Source organism: Psammomys obesus, unplaced genomic scaffold (assembly GCF_907164565.1).
Source record: "Psammomys obesus unplaced genomic scaffold, mPsaObe1.curated_primary_1811, whole genome shotgun sequence".
Taxonomy (NCBI): Eukaryota; Metazoa; Chordata; class Mammalia; order Rodentia; family Muridae; genus Psammomys; species Psammomys obesus.
The window spans coordinates 454,191-468,469 of record NW_026593931.1 but is presented as its reverse complement, the minus strand read 5'-3'; the positions used below and the strand labels follow the sequence as shown (position 1 = coordinate 468,469).

The 14,279-nt window shown below is 48.2% G+C and overlaps 1 protein-coding gene across 8 annotated transcripts in view; it reads left to right on the top strand.

The window, feature by feature from the left end:
• Iqsec1 (IQ motif and Sec7 domain ArfGEF 1) overlaps positions 1-14,279 on the top strand; it is a 337,227-nt gene that overhangs the window by 246,054 nt on the left and 76,894 nt on the right. The window contains exon 1 of one of the 8 annotated variants that reach the window (XM_055617495.1): positions 111-146. The exons of 6 other annotated variants lie outside the window; for them this stretch is intronic. The gene's annotated coding sequence lies outside the window, so the exon portion shown is untranslated. Of the gene's footprint in view, positions 1-110; positions 147-13,761; positions 13,812-14,279 lie in introns of those variants that run through there. One more of the 8 variants, XM_055617500.1, reaches the window with a different exon arrangement.

Below are 14,279 nucleotides of genomic sequence, written 5' to 3'. Positions count from 1 at the left end.
GGCAGGGCAGGGCAGGGACAAGGGGCCTCCAGGCAGGATGTAGAGAACCTATGATATTGGGTTTTGTTTTTAGGAGTTTTATTTGTTTGTTTGTTTGTTTGTTTTTACAGTGCTGAAAGTAGAACCCAGGCCCTTAGGCGTGATAGGTAAGCATTCTACCACTGAACCATATCACCTGAAATTCCTGGCAGTCCTTTTGCCCTCCCTACAGCATTAGGCCTGGCTCTCTTCTGTTCCTGTCTTTTCCCTTTTCCTTTCTCCTTTTTTTTTTTCCTGGGCTTAAGCCATCCTCTTCCCTCAGCCTTGTCCATAGCTAGAAAGGGCTAGAGCTAGCAAGCACAGCCATACCTTGCGCCCTGCCTGTGGAGTTGTTGACTGTTCAACTAGCTTCTATCTATATAAGGATTAGTCCGGCCACAACTTCACTGGGGTCCTGGGCATTGATGGCTCTTCCAAGCTCTTTGGAAGTTGAGGCAGGGGGATTACTTTTGGTTTGAGGCAAAACAAAACAAAATAAAACACCTCATTGATTTCTCACAGCAAATCCTACAAGCAGGGGTGCCTTTTAGTGCTGTGTTTGTTTGTTTGTTTGTTTGTTTTAGTAGTGGGGATTGAATTTATGGCCTTGTATATTCTAGGCAAATGCTCCACCACTGAGCACCACCCTCAGCTATCCTTTTACTCTTTGAGACAGCATCTCACTAACTTAATTCAGACTGGCCTCCGGCTCTTTCTGTAGCCCAGTCTCGTCTTGGACTTGTGATTATTCAGCTAAAGGCCCACACTGCCAGAACTGGCTATGATCTTATCTTGCAGCTGGGGAAACTGAGGCAGCCAGGTGTGTTGCTAGAATTCTTTTCTACATTCTGCAAAGTAGCAGCATCAGAATTGGAATTCAGAATTGGTCTTTGCTTTGCAATTGAGAGTCTACGTCCCAAACACTGAGTTAAACAGACTCCAGTATTTTCTATCCTCTAGGAAGCAAACTCCACCCCCTTCCCTTAGGCAACAAGCTCCACCTCTCTTTCATTTGCAAGATCACAATGGCCTGGGGCAGCTTCTGAGAGTTGGTCCCTACCTGGTCCTGCAGATGAGGCCCCTTTCCTAGCAGCCACCTAGCTTTCTTCACAGTTGTCATGTCCTTTGCAAGCTCAGGGTGTCAGAATCCAGGGTATGATGGCTATTTCTCACCTCTTCTGGACTCTTCTTGTATGCACAGCTTTGAACTGAATGGATATCTTCCATTTTGGGGAAGACCAGAAAGGCCAGATCCAGAGGAGGACAATTCCTTGCAAGGATGACTATGGACATAGTCTCCTGCCTCTTGGTCTGTTTCTTCATCTATGAGGTGGACAAAGATTCCCTTTAGGACACAGGCTATGTCATTTACTTGGGAGGCTCCAGGAGAAGCTGGCCTATGGGGCTGCTGCTCACCAGAAACTCAGAGAACAACCCTAGCATCTTCCTTAGTTCCCTCTGGCTGTGTGGATCTATGGTCTGTTTGAAAAGTTGTGAGTTTCCTGGGGGTTGTGGAGACTACTCTTGGCCCTTCTCCCAAAGCATAGGAAATGCTTCAGGGTCTCAGTCCTACAAACAGGTGCCCTTGCCTTGCACCACAGGAAGTCATTGGTGAATTCTTAAGTGCTAGTTGTTGCTATGTAACAAGTGGTGTGCTGCTATGGCTTGAAACAGCAGTGGTCTGTGATGTGGGATCTGTGGGTTAGGGGATCTGCCAGTTTTTACTGGTCTCCCAGGAAGGCCAGATAGGTTGGAAGGCAGGAGATGCTCAACTCTCATGTCTGCCAAAGGATAGTGTCTTCCAGCCCAGACTCTTATATCCCTTATTGTACCACAACTCTTGAGATGAAAGAAGAATCTCGGCCATAGAAGGGCTTATAGATCCATTACCAGAAAATGAAAGGGCTAAGTCCTGGGATAAGTTCTGAGAACATCAGCCGCAGGTCAAGGAGGCAGGTGGAAACTATCCACCAGACCAAAGCTGAGAGTCTTTCTTAGGAATGTGAGGTGGAAGGCACTGGAAGCCACAGTAGCCAGGATAGGGTGGGGAGGGAAAAGACAAACAACTGGAAGACAGTCTATAAAGGGATCTTTTGCTTCTGGGTGAGGGAGGGTGAATAGGGTGGGATGCACCCTAATGATCCTCCTCTCCTACCCCAGATTTTTTAGGGGTACTTTTTGTCTTACTGGAGGCATGTGCATACCCAGTAACTGCTCTACTAATGAGATGTACCCTGGGCTTAGTGCCCAGTGTTTCAACATAGTTTTAGGAGTATGGAGCAATTTTTGGTTATTGGGGTAGTTTTGTTTTACTCAAAACTATCCTCTTACCCTTTGGCCTTGCAAAGTCTAAGACATCTCAGACTTTTTTCACTGCCACCTTCCAAGTGGCCTCTCAGTGGCAAATGAGGCTCTTTACATGGCAGCCCCCTCCTATTCCGCTCCATATGGTCTCCCAAGGGCATGCCAGTCCCTGCCTTCTGAGTCTACAGCCGTAGGGTAGCATGCAGAGAAATATATGCTACAAGTTCCCTGGCTAGAGCCCATGGATCTGCCATGACTAGAACTTCTACCACATTTTAGAAAGGTAGAAGGTTGCAGGAAAGGCCAGCTCCCGCCATGGAAAGACATGGGTGCCAGGAGGGGGAATCTGTGGCCATAATTTTCAGTCATGGGACACCTTTCAGGATGTTGCTGGAGCCTTGCTGGGTTAGGCAAAGTCATTGTTCCAAAATTAGGTCTTATTCTATTGAGATTACACTTCAGTCACCCAAGTTTTAGCACCTCCGTTCTGTGTGCTGTTCCACACAGCAGCACGGCCAGTCTACTGAGGTGTGTCAGTGCTGGGTACTACATTTTCTGCTGGAAGGAGAGAACCCCAGGGCCCCACTGCGATAGGCAGAGCATCTAACAGCCATCCACCTCCAGGACCCCTTCACTCTTCAGTTTCTTCAGCTCAGCTGCTCAGACTGTTAGCCACTAGTCATAAGTTGATATTTAAATGAGATAAAATTAAAATCTCTGTTTCTGAGAGAAACATTCTGGGAGTTCAGTGGCCGCATGCTAAGAGGTAGAGAAAGAAGGAAGGCTTGGCATTGAATGTCAGGGCTGCCACTTAGCATCCAACATGACCACCTGTGCTGGGCACTGACTGAAGGAACTCTGCGTCTGTGTGTGGGGGGGGTGCTAAGTTGGGTACCAGGTTCCCAAACTCCTCAGGGTTCCAGAGCCTCAGCTGCAGCCTCCCACCAATCCTGGATGGATGGCCTCATCCACCGCAGCAAACCCTCTCTTTGATCTTTTACTGCCCTGCAGTGGAGCAAGTAGGCCTCCATCTGCCTGTCAGACTTTTTCAGGAAAGGAGTTTGGCTGCTTTTCATAAGAAACTGTGAGATGCCCCCTCCCCTCCGGTAGAGCTTAACTGAGGACCCAGCTTAGGGAGATTGCAGCTGGCAATGTAACGGGTGTGTTTGGGTTTGAAGGATGTCAGCATGTGAAAAGCAGTGTTTGTTTGGTCTGCCACTGTGTTGGCTGTACATATGGGATGCAAGATCCCTTAAAATAAGTCAAGGCTCCCAGCTTGGGAATCCCCTAAACCTCCAGGAGCTGGAAGCTCTGAGAAGTGTCAGCTATGTGGTAGGGTGGAAGCCCTGTGGGGTCCTCAGGAGGCTAGAGCTGGGCCTAGTTAGCACTGTGCTTTGTGGAGGGAGGTGAGGTGTTATCTCTCAGCACTCCCCAACCCTGCCCTACCACATGATGTCACACCTCATCTCTTAGCCTTTAACTGGTGGCCTAGCTACCTCTGTATTTGCTCTCACAGGTGCAGTTCTCAGCTTTGCTGGCCAAAAGATTGCTCTGTGCATGTACTTTCCCTGTGCAGGGCCTTTCTTTTACGTTGGTATAACCAAATAGCTGAAAATGAGATACTTTATAAAGAAAAGAAGGGTGTTGGTTTGAGAAAAGAGGTTTATTTATCTCAGAATTCTAGTGGTAGAAGATCCAAGCATCATGGGGCCAGTGTCTAGTATGAGTCTCAGTTTGGACACAATGTGGTGGACAAGTGGATAGGGAATTGGCCGGAGTGCAAAAAGGCCAAGGACCTCACTTTACAAAGCAGAGGCTGATTTCTTGATAACCACAGCTCCCTCCCCCCACCCCCGTGAGAACCTTAACCTCTTCCTAGAGCCATGGCTCCATTATCAAATCTGAAAGGTCCCTACCACCTCTTGGTGCTGTTGCAAAGGGAACCAAGTGTCTACTTGTGCTCCTTTGGGAAACAAACCACAAACAAATCACCAAAGGCCCTCACTAAGCTTGTGGGTTCTACAAAATTTGACTTCCTTATAATCTTGGGCCGTGGGGCAGAGATGAGTAAAGACAAGTCACACTGTCCAGAACACTGGGCTCATATGGGTCTGGGGCAAGGTGCTGCTGTAGGGTGCCCGTATTCTCTTCATGCTACACAGCCTTCCCTGACTAGACTGCATGAGCCCCTCACCTCCACCTGCCCAGGACCTTTGCTCACCACCCGATCAGTGATCAGTGCTATTCCCTGTAGCAATGCATGGATTTAGCCAAGGTCTGGATAGCATGTTTTTTGTTTGTTTGTTTGTTTGTTTGTTTTAGCTCTTGAATTCTTTGAGTTGTAAGAATTTTTAATTAATTATTTTGAACAATATTTAATTATCAATTAGTTAATCTGAAGCCTTTTAAAGTATTATTTGTATGTGTGTGAGCATGCGCATATGCCATGGTACACATGTAGAGGTCTAAGGACAACGTTAGGGATTGAACTCAGGTTGTCTGGCTTGGTGGCAAGAATATTTACTCAATAAAACATTTTATTGGCTCTTAACCTATTAGTTTTAGTTTTCCATCACCAGGGACAGAATCTACAGTTTCAAGTATGCTAGGCAACTTCTATACCACAGCCCAGTAATCTCACAGCAGAGTTTTGAGAATTATTTGACAAAGGCAGGCTTCTCCTATGTCCTGTTCACCCTAGTCACCATTAATAAAATGTCACCAAATTGTGTTCTGGTGAGTTTACACTTTCTCCTCTTGACTCTGAGTTCACAACAAATGTGCAGTGAGACATTTACCCCTAAATAATACACCAGTCTTTTTCCTAAGAACAAGACATTCAACCATGGTCCATATGAGGTTTATACAAGCCATGTTTTTATTTTGGCATTTACCCCAGTCAGGTTCTTTCCTTCGTTCTTTCTCCCCCCATCCTTTCTTCCTTTCAATTTCTGAGGCAGGGTCTCATGTAGCCGAGGCTAGGCTTGAACTCTACATGTAGCTGAGGATGACATTGAGCTCTTAATCCTCCTGCTTCTACCTCCCAAGTGCTGGATCACAGGTGCTGCCACCACTCCAAGCTCCATCTAATTCTTCCGTTGCATTGAGTCTTTGTGTGTTTTCTGAAGTCTTTGTGTGTTTTTTCAAGGACAGTGTATATGCTATAAAACCCAGCTGTTGTAAATATAAACCTCCACAACATCAGCAAGGGTGATATCCGGGTCAAGGGTGTAACCAGCACCACAGCATTATTTGAAGTCACTCCACTCCCTTTTCTCCCGAGAATCCTCAACACCCATCAGCCCTCTTGTCTCTGTAGAGTTGCCTTGGAAGGATCTTCTGTGAATGGAGACCTGCCATATATGGCTTTTGATGTCTTGGTATGGAGTCAAGGACTGTAGCATGTCTGCACTTTATTTCCATGGGTTGCTAAGTCACAGTCTATTGTCCATTTCTGGCTTGTCTGGTCCTAGATGGCAGACACTAGTGGTTGTCACTTTGGGCATTTACAAATGATAGCGCTGTGGGGTTTTGCCAATACTTGTATGTGGCAATACTTCCATTTCTCAAACAGCTAACCATGAGTGCAGTCCTGGGTCATATTAGAAGAAATAGGCAAGCTGTTCTCCAAAACAGAGGTCCCATCCCACCCACCACCACACTGCACCATTGAGTGTACGCTTGTGTCTTCTCCAACATTAGCTGTAATCCGTAGCACTTACAGCGTCCTCTTCAGTGTGAAGGGCTGCACTCTGCTCTGTGGCTTTGATTTGCATGTCCTCTGCACCAATCATATTGGGGTTCTTTTCTTGCATTCACGGGCCTCGTATGTATATCTCCGAGGGCAAAATATCTCTCCAACCTTGATCTTGTTTTTTATTCTATCATTTTGTCGAGCCATTCATTTTCTTTATGTTCCAAATATAAGCACTTCACAATGATTATGACACTAATGAGTATTTTTCCCTGTGAGTGGGCATCTTATCCCCTTTAGGGGGTGCTTTGAGATAGGCTCTCTCTACATAGCCCTGGATGTCCTGGAATGTACTGTGTAGACTAGGCTATACAGTGAGATTTACAGTGTTACTTGGAGAGATCCACCTGCCTCTGCCTTAAGTACTGGGACTAATCCTGGTAGTCTTTTTTGATATGCAAAAATTTCTCTTTGTGATAAGGTCTCATTTATTGAGTTTTATTTTATCCTTTGCATTTTAGTGCTGTGTAAGAAATCATGGCCTAACTCACATCAGTGCTTTAATTTATCCAAGAGTTTTAGAGCTGTCTCTCTTCCATTCAGATCTTTGTTTTGAGCCAAAGTCTTGTGCAGTAGGAGGTCAGTGTTCAAAGTGTCCTGTTGCATATAGACAGCCAGCTGTCACGAGGAAGAAGTAAGGGCCAATGAATTACCTCAGCATCGTGGTCAAAGTCACAACTCACTTTACAGTACTTAGTTTTGTTTCGTTTTTATTTTTTTATTTTTCACAGTGCTTGGAATAGAACCCAATATCCGAGCCCTTGAAAGATGCTGGGCAAGTACACTGTCACTGAGCCCTCTTTATTTTGAGGCAGGGACTCACTGAAATTTACCCTTACTTACCCCGTAGCTCAGGCAGTCCTTCCTTGAGGTACTTCTACCCTGGCCTACTGAGCTGAGTGGCTGGGCTTATAGGCCTGCACTACCAGTTTGGCTTTTTTTTTTTTTTAAACTAAGGATGAAGCAAGAGGTTTGTGTGCAAGCACCAAGCCACTGAGCCACACTCCAGGCCTGACTGTACATTTTTAAATGCTATTTTCATAGTGTTAACCCCCCCCCCCATTTTAAGAGGTTATCTGGGTACCTCTCCAGGAAAAAAAAAAAAAAAAAGTTTGGAAGGCTGGGGGTGTATCTCAGGGGCAAAATGCTTGCCTAGCATACAAGAGGCCCTGGGTCTAGCCCAGAACCCAGCTATAGTCTTGTTGCTTGTGTTCTGAAGCAGTGCCTATCATGGGACCCTCCAATGTGGCAGGGCTAAACAGTGGAATCAATGCTTATTTAAGTGGGGCTTCACAGACCACAGACCACATTCTTACATTTGAAAATCCCATAGTAGAGAGCTGTGAAGGTAGAATTTCAGGCTAGGTAAGGGAAGCACCCCATGCCATGATGTTCTCTGTGCCCCAGGCCAACAGAGTTGTCAGAGAGTGGTAAGAAGAGCCTCGTTAGGAAAGTCCCTGACCTGCCAATGTCCTCTCATATGTGTATACGTGGGGCCATTATCTAGGAAGACCGTGAGGACCGAGTGTGCGTAGAGCCCAGCACAACGCCTGACTGACATACAGCAGGTACCAAGTAACAGAAAATGGCTGTGTCTGCCACCTCCCCCCAGATTCTTCTGTTCCTATCTCTGCAGAGCAGCCCCTGAATCTGGCCCCTGCTGCAGCCCTTCCTCTATTTCTGCACCCTTGTCCCAACTTCACTGCTGTCTTCTCTGGGGCCAGCTTTGCTGCAGGGTTTGTGCAAGATGAATTGGGTGCTTTCTTAGCCCCAGAGCCCTCCATCAGCTGAGCAAACCTCACTGGTCAGTGTGGCTGCTTAGCTCCTGTTATCAGTAGCTATCATCTGTAGACCTTCTGACCAAAGCAGTGTCCTAGAAGTGTCGGACACAGTAGGATCAGAGAAGATGATATATCTTCAGAGCTGGGTTTAATGGATTTGGACAGTCGACAGACATTTAAGAAGTTTTGCCCCTGTGCTAAAAGCTAACAGTATATTGTCATTGTGCAAGCTCTGTCTTTATTGGTGAAGCTGTTTGTGTTTATATGTTTATAGTTCATTTATGTTTTTGTTCTCTGGGCTACTTTAGTGAGTTGGATTTTTAAAATTTTTTGAATTGGGTTTTTTATTGTTGATTTGAAGAACCCTTTGCAGATAGTAAAGCAGAAGACTAAAATGGGCAGACACTTGATGGCATGGCACCATAGTGTGTGCTCAAAGCCATTAAGTTTAGCTTGACGGTTGGGCAGCTGCTGGAGATAGAGCTGGGAAGGGAACCTCTTTATCCCAAAACACAGGGAGCCAGCCGTAGAGGAGTTCTGAGCAGGAAAGGGATAGGATTGAATCAATTTTTGAATATTGCTTTGAATAAAGGATAATAATGGATAGAAGGAGGAGCTGGAAGTGTAGACTGAAGCTGGAAAGTACAGGTCATGACTGTCTGGTTGAAGAGTACCTTGTTTTAACCACAGGAAGAAGGCACAGACATGCTGGCTGATAATGGAGAGGTGGAAGGGAAAAGGAGGGACAGACTCACCGGCATGGGGGATGGATGGTCTCTGCCACACACACTTCCTGTGTTGCAAGCATCTGCACTGCTGTGAGCATACTATCGTATTCCTTGTGGTCTCCCCCGTATCCGTCCCCTGGCTTCTACACGTAGAAAGGGCAGGGCAGGAGAGAACCCAGGCTGTTCTCTGGGTGAGTAGGGTTGGTTGCCCAATATGAGGCTTTGTCCCAGACATCTCAGACCCACATGGTATCCAGTGTTTGGTCATCTGTCCCATGCCACAGGACTGACCTCCGACCTAGTCAAATGACAGAGCTGTTGCCAGGGCAACCCCAGGCAGGAAACATGAACCAAATATTTCCAGGCAGGATATGGACGTGGGAAAACTAGATAGGACTGGCCCTGAGGGAGCCAGGGGGACCTCAGAAGTCACTTGGATCCCCTGACACTCAGTTCTGCTATCCTCATCTTCCTGGGAGCCATTTCAATACCCGCTTAGGTCTTCTGCTGAGGTTCTGATCTGGCAGTATGAGCTGGGCACTTGTCTTATGCTTCCTGTCCATTGATAGAGGGAACTGTAGGGTTTAGAAGAGACGCCCTCCATGCTGAGGTCACTTAGGCAATCATCCCAAGCCTGTGTCAGAGCAGGCTTTCCACACCATACCTCCCAACACCCTGTCTAGGATTAAAGTTGGCTATTTTATTTTGTAGTTTTTACATTTATTTTATGTGTATGAATGTTTTGCCTACATGTACATATGTGCACCAGGTGTGTGCCTGGTGCTCATGGATCCTCTAGGCCTGGAGTTAAGGGTTGTTGTGTGCCACCATGTGGGTGCTGGGAATTGAACCCAGATTGTCTTCAAGAGCTGCTAAGCACTGAGCTGTCTTCCCAGCCACAGAAATTTATTATTTTCAGATTTTAAAAAAACAGCAATATGTCTAAACTAAGTGTAGTGGCACATGCCTTTAATCCCACCACTCAGGAGACAAAGGCATGCAGATTTTTTGAGTTTGAGGCCAGCCTGGTCTACAAGGAGAGTTCCAGGACAGCCAGAGCTACAAAAAAAAAAAAAAAAAAACCACAAAAAAACTGAAGTATATAGTGACATAAGTATATAGTGAGATATGTACTTATACATACATGTGTACAACATACATATACATAAATATACACATACTGTGTAAGTAGAATGTTTTCAGTGGAAAACCAGTTCCCTTCACCCCCATCCTGTTCCCAGCTCTCCTTGCCCTTCCCAGGAAGTTGCTATGCCCATCCCTGACTCATTCTTGTCAGAGGTAGTATGTGCAAGGACCAGCAGATATTCTGTGCCCCCCTTACCTTCAGAGGTGTAAATACTTAACATGAGCATGCAGGTCAGCCCTCCAATGCTGTAACAAACATCTTGTTTTGGCTTACAGTTGTAGTTCTGTCTGTGGTTGCTTGGCTCCATTTTTTGGGAGCCCCATGGAAGCATAGTGCATCAAGATCAGGAAGCAGATGGAACTATTAGCCAAGGCATGAGAAAGAAGACAGGAAGAGCAGATACAACCACCTCCCAATACTGCCACCCTGAAGGCCAAGCCTATTTTACAAGGACCCTGGGGGTAGTGGCTACTTAAGATCCAAGCAATCACATCCAACAAACCTATCATGAACTGAAAATGTTGGGTAGAAAACTCATTCAGTATAGCTGCTGACTGGCTGTCCAGCTGGCAAGAACTGGTATAGAGCAGGCTGGTGTCATGTCCCGCCCCCTGTGGGACACTGGTTTGCTGTCTCATCCCAGTACTTTGGACAATGATCAGACTGCATCACACTAGATCAGAGAAAGATCAGGACTTAAGTATGGGGTGCGTGTTTCACTGGCATATCACTGAATATGTGTCACTCACCATTTTAAAGTGAGGATAATGTAAGCTGAACCATCATAGCTTGGGGGCTGTGTGTACTTGACTTTTTGAGACAGAAAGACAAGCAAAAGAGAACTGTGGGTGTGGGAAACTAAACTTGTGTTCTCTGTAAGAACAGCAAGTGTTTAACCACTGAGCCATTTTTTTCCAGCCCCCCAAATAGGTAGTCTGTTTTTTTTTTTAAGCAAGTGAATTGAATTGTGTTTTGATTGCATTTCTTTCTCTTTTTTAAAAAAAATTTAATGATAGAAACAAAAATATACCTAAAAGTGAAGCTTCTGAAAAAACGTTTGTTCTTCCCATCTTGTATCCTTCCTCAAACTTGACCTTGGCCTCCCCTCTGGCTTAGGGTTTCAGAGCTGGGTCTCTAAAGACATCCTTGTTGACAACAGGCTTGTCCAAGGGGATGTCCACAGAGTACCTTGTGGGCATGAGGTACTGTAGTTATAAAATTTTACAAAGGACTTGATCTTTGATCCCTTGGCGATTTTCTTCTTGCCCATGGCAGCTGTCACTTTTTTTGATTCCAGGCACCAGGGTATGACTGTAAGGGTAATCTGAGGTGCCATCATCATTATTCTTCAGGATGACGGCTTTGCATCGGGAGTAGTGTCCTGCCAGAACCAGCACCACTTTCCCGGGTTTCATGAACTTGCCCATTTCGACAGCAGGCAGCCAGCACCCCTTGATTGCATTTCTTTAATGTGCATTTAATTACAAGCAGGAGTGAATTTTTTCCTGAAGAGCTTTCATAGCCTTGGCTGTTTTCTAATGGGTTAGTCATCCTATCGATTGGAAGGAGCACTTCCCATGTTAGGGAAATTAACTTTCCTTTCATTTTCCTCATTAACTTGTCCTATGTGCGGCAGACATTGTTTTCAGGGTGCCATTTGTCTTTTTTTACCTTGCTTGTGGTATTCTGATTCCGTTTATGTAGTCTAATTTGAACTAGTTCAATACATCAACGCTTGCTTTCTTGGCTTCTGGGAATGAAGCATCTGCACAGTGCCCTTTGCACACCTTCCACACATCAGTGCGGCCGACACGCTCAGCAGCCTAGAGGAAGGCAGGGTGGGGATGCCAGCACTTCCACCTCACAGTTTATACGGAGCTCAGACAGCTGCCACAGCCCTAGTTAGCCTATCTTCATCACCTGACTGCCTACCAGCACAGTAACTGATCTCCACACCAGCGAGCACTATTAGTTATTAAACAAACAACAACAAAAGACATAAGAATCTCTCTCCTTGAGGGGCTTCTTTTAAAAGATATGTTTTTAAACTAGTAAAGTAGGCTGGGGATGGTGGTAACACCTTTAATCGCAGAACTCGAGAGGCAGAGGCAGGAGAATATCTGTGAGTTTGAGGTAAGTCTGATCTTCCAAGGGAGTCCCAGGTTAGCGCATACATAACTAAAACAATAATTGTTTGCTCTAACAACGTGAAAGTCTATAGCTAGATTGGGGGAAGGGTAAGATTCACACCTTGGCCTGTGAGCCCACCCTACTACCCTGCTATGGGCACTAGCAAGGTGCCATGGGTTTACTTTTTTCTTTTAAGGTTTATTTCTTTATTTTATGTATACAAGCACTCTATCTGCATGCACACCAGCACGCCAGAAAAGGGCATCAGATCGTATCATTACAGATGGTTGTGAACTAGCATGTGCTCGCTGGGACTTGAACTCAGGACCTCTGGAAGAACAGCCAGTGCTCTTAACCACTGAGCCATCTCTCCAGCCTATGGGTTTACTTTTGCAGGCAGGGAAATGTCTCGAAAAATAATCTCCCAAGTACTGGGGTTGTAGGAGTGGGCTACCAGGCCTGGGTTTATGATTGCCAAGGGCAGGAAAGACACAGCAGGAACTAGACTGCCTCTTAGCTTTGCCATCAATACCCTATGTTTTAAGGTTCAGTAAATTCTATAAGAGTTGGGTGTCAGCATGGTAGCTAACACCTGTAATCACAGAACAGGGGAGGCTGAGGCAAGATTGTCATGAATTCAAGAGTAGCCTGGGCTACATAGTTCCATGCAAGCCTGGGCTAAAGTGAGACTCTGTCTCAATAAATAAAAAAGCAGGGGATAAGAGAAAATAGAAGCCCAGAAAGAGAAAGTGCCTTGTCCAAGGTCACACAGTCCAATGGCGGCCCTGTCCAGCCCTATCTGCTCACGTGTGACATCACTCCTCCAGATTCCTCCAGGCTGGACCGCGGCAGCTGAATCCTTCCAGCCTCTCGCCTCGCCGCTTCTAGGCACCAGGGGGCGCTGCTTGGATGCAGTGTCGTCTCCTGGCGCCCTTGCTCCACCTGGCGAGGGGCGCAGGGCCTCTGCCTAGGAAGGGCAGCCCCTTTTTCAGAGTGGGCTGCCGTGTGCTCCCCACTCCTCTGCTCTCCATTGCACAGCATGAAATCCCATCCTTGTATTTTCCTTAGGCACAGCCCCGCGCACGCACCTTCCTTGTTCCTGTCCCTTCCAGGCCCAGCTCCCCTATCCAGGCCATTTTTTTACCCAACTTAAGATCCCGGGTTAAGACTTCCCTAGCCCATTCTCAAAGATAGTTGCCAGGCTGCTTGAAGCTTGTCCCAGTATTTATTTGGTGCGGAGTCCATTGCGCTAGCAGGACCGAGGGTTGCAGCCTCCAGGCCCAGATCCTCCGCCCTCCCTTCACCCGACTGAACAGCGTGGGGTCCTAAAGGGGAAGCAGAGGGGCGTGGTGACCCGGTAAACCTCAGCAGCTCCGACCCTGTGCGTCTCCGAACCAGTGGCTTGCCGTCTCTAGCCTATCTCAGCGAACTGCGGACGAGTGCGGGAGTAGCAGACTGGCCGCAGGGGATGCGGTTCTCCTTGGGAGAGCCAGGGAGCGTGGGCCCGAGCTGCTTTTTGACTGGGTGTTGATTTTGGGGATCTTGAGGTGCGGTAGGGAAAAGGCAAGGGGCCGCTGTGCCGACGACTCCGCGCTGGTTTTCTGCGTGCCCGGCCACCTGGCCTATCCGCTGCGGCGGCCCCGCGGCCTCCGGCGCCCTCCACTCGCCCGGGCTCCGGTGACGTCGTTGGTTGGGGCGGCACCCGTCCTCCCCGCCCCCCCCCCCCCCCCCCCCCCCCCCCCGACACACACGCGCGCATACACACACCTTCGGAAGGGGGAAACTGAGGCCAGGCACAGAGAGGACCCCCGCCAAGGTCACGTCGGGTGGGGGCGCGGGGTCAGGCTTCGGTTCTGTGCGCCCCTGGACCCCGCGCCCCGCCGGCCCGACGCGTAGGGGCCGCGCTCTCGGCGGGTCGGCGCGCACTCGGCAGCTGCGGGCACCGAGAGGTAGGAGCGGGCGGGCTGGGCGCGGGCCCCCCTTGCGGGGCCGGGCTGTGCAGACCCGGGAGGGCTGGTGGAGCCGCGGTGGTTTCGCGCGCGCGCCGTGCGGGCTTGAAGGCTCTGGGGACCCGGCGCCACCGGCCTTGCAAGCGAGGCGGTGCGGGGCGGCCCCTGGGACGCGCGGAGGACGCGGCCGAGCAGCTACGGCACTCTGCGGACGGCGCAGCGGGGTGCCGGGAATCCGGGTAGGGGCGGGCGCCTTCCACGCCAATGCGGTGCATCTCGCTGTTCAGGGACGGACCCTGGGGGTCGCCCTGTGCTCCTCACCTCCTTTCCCTTCCCCCTTCTACCACCTGGAGAAATCCCTCCTGCACTTCCCAGTCCCGAGCCTGCGGGCGCAGTTGGGAGGTAGAAGCATCTCAGGAATTTGCTTCAGCCTGCTGGACGCTCCCTGGAGTGGGTGAAAGCTTAGTT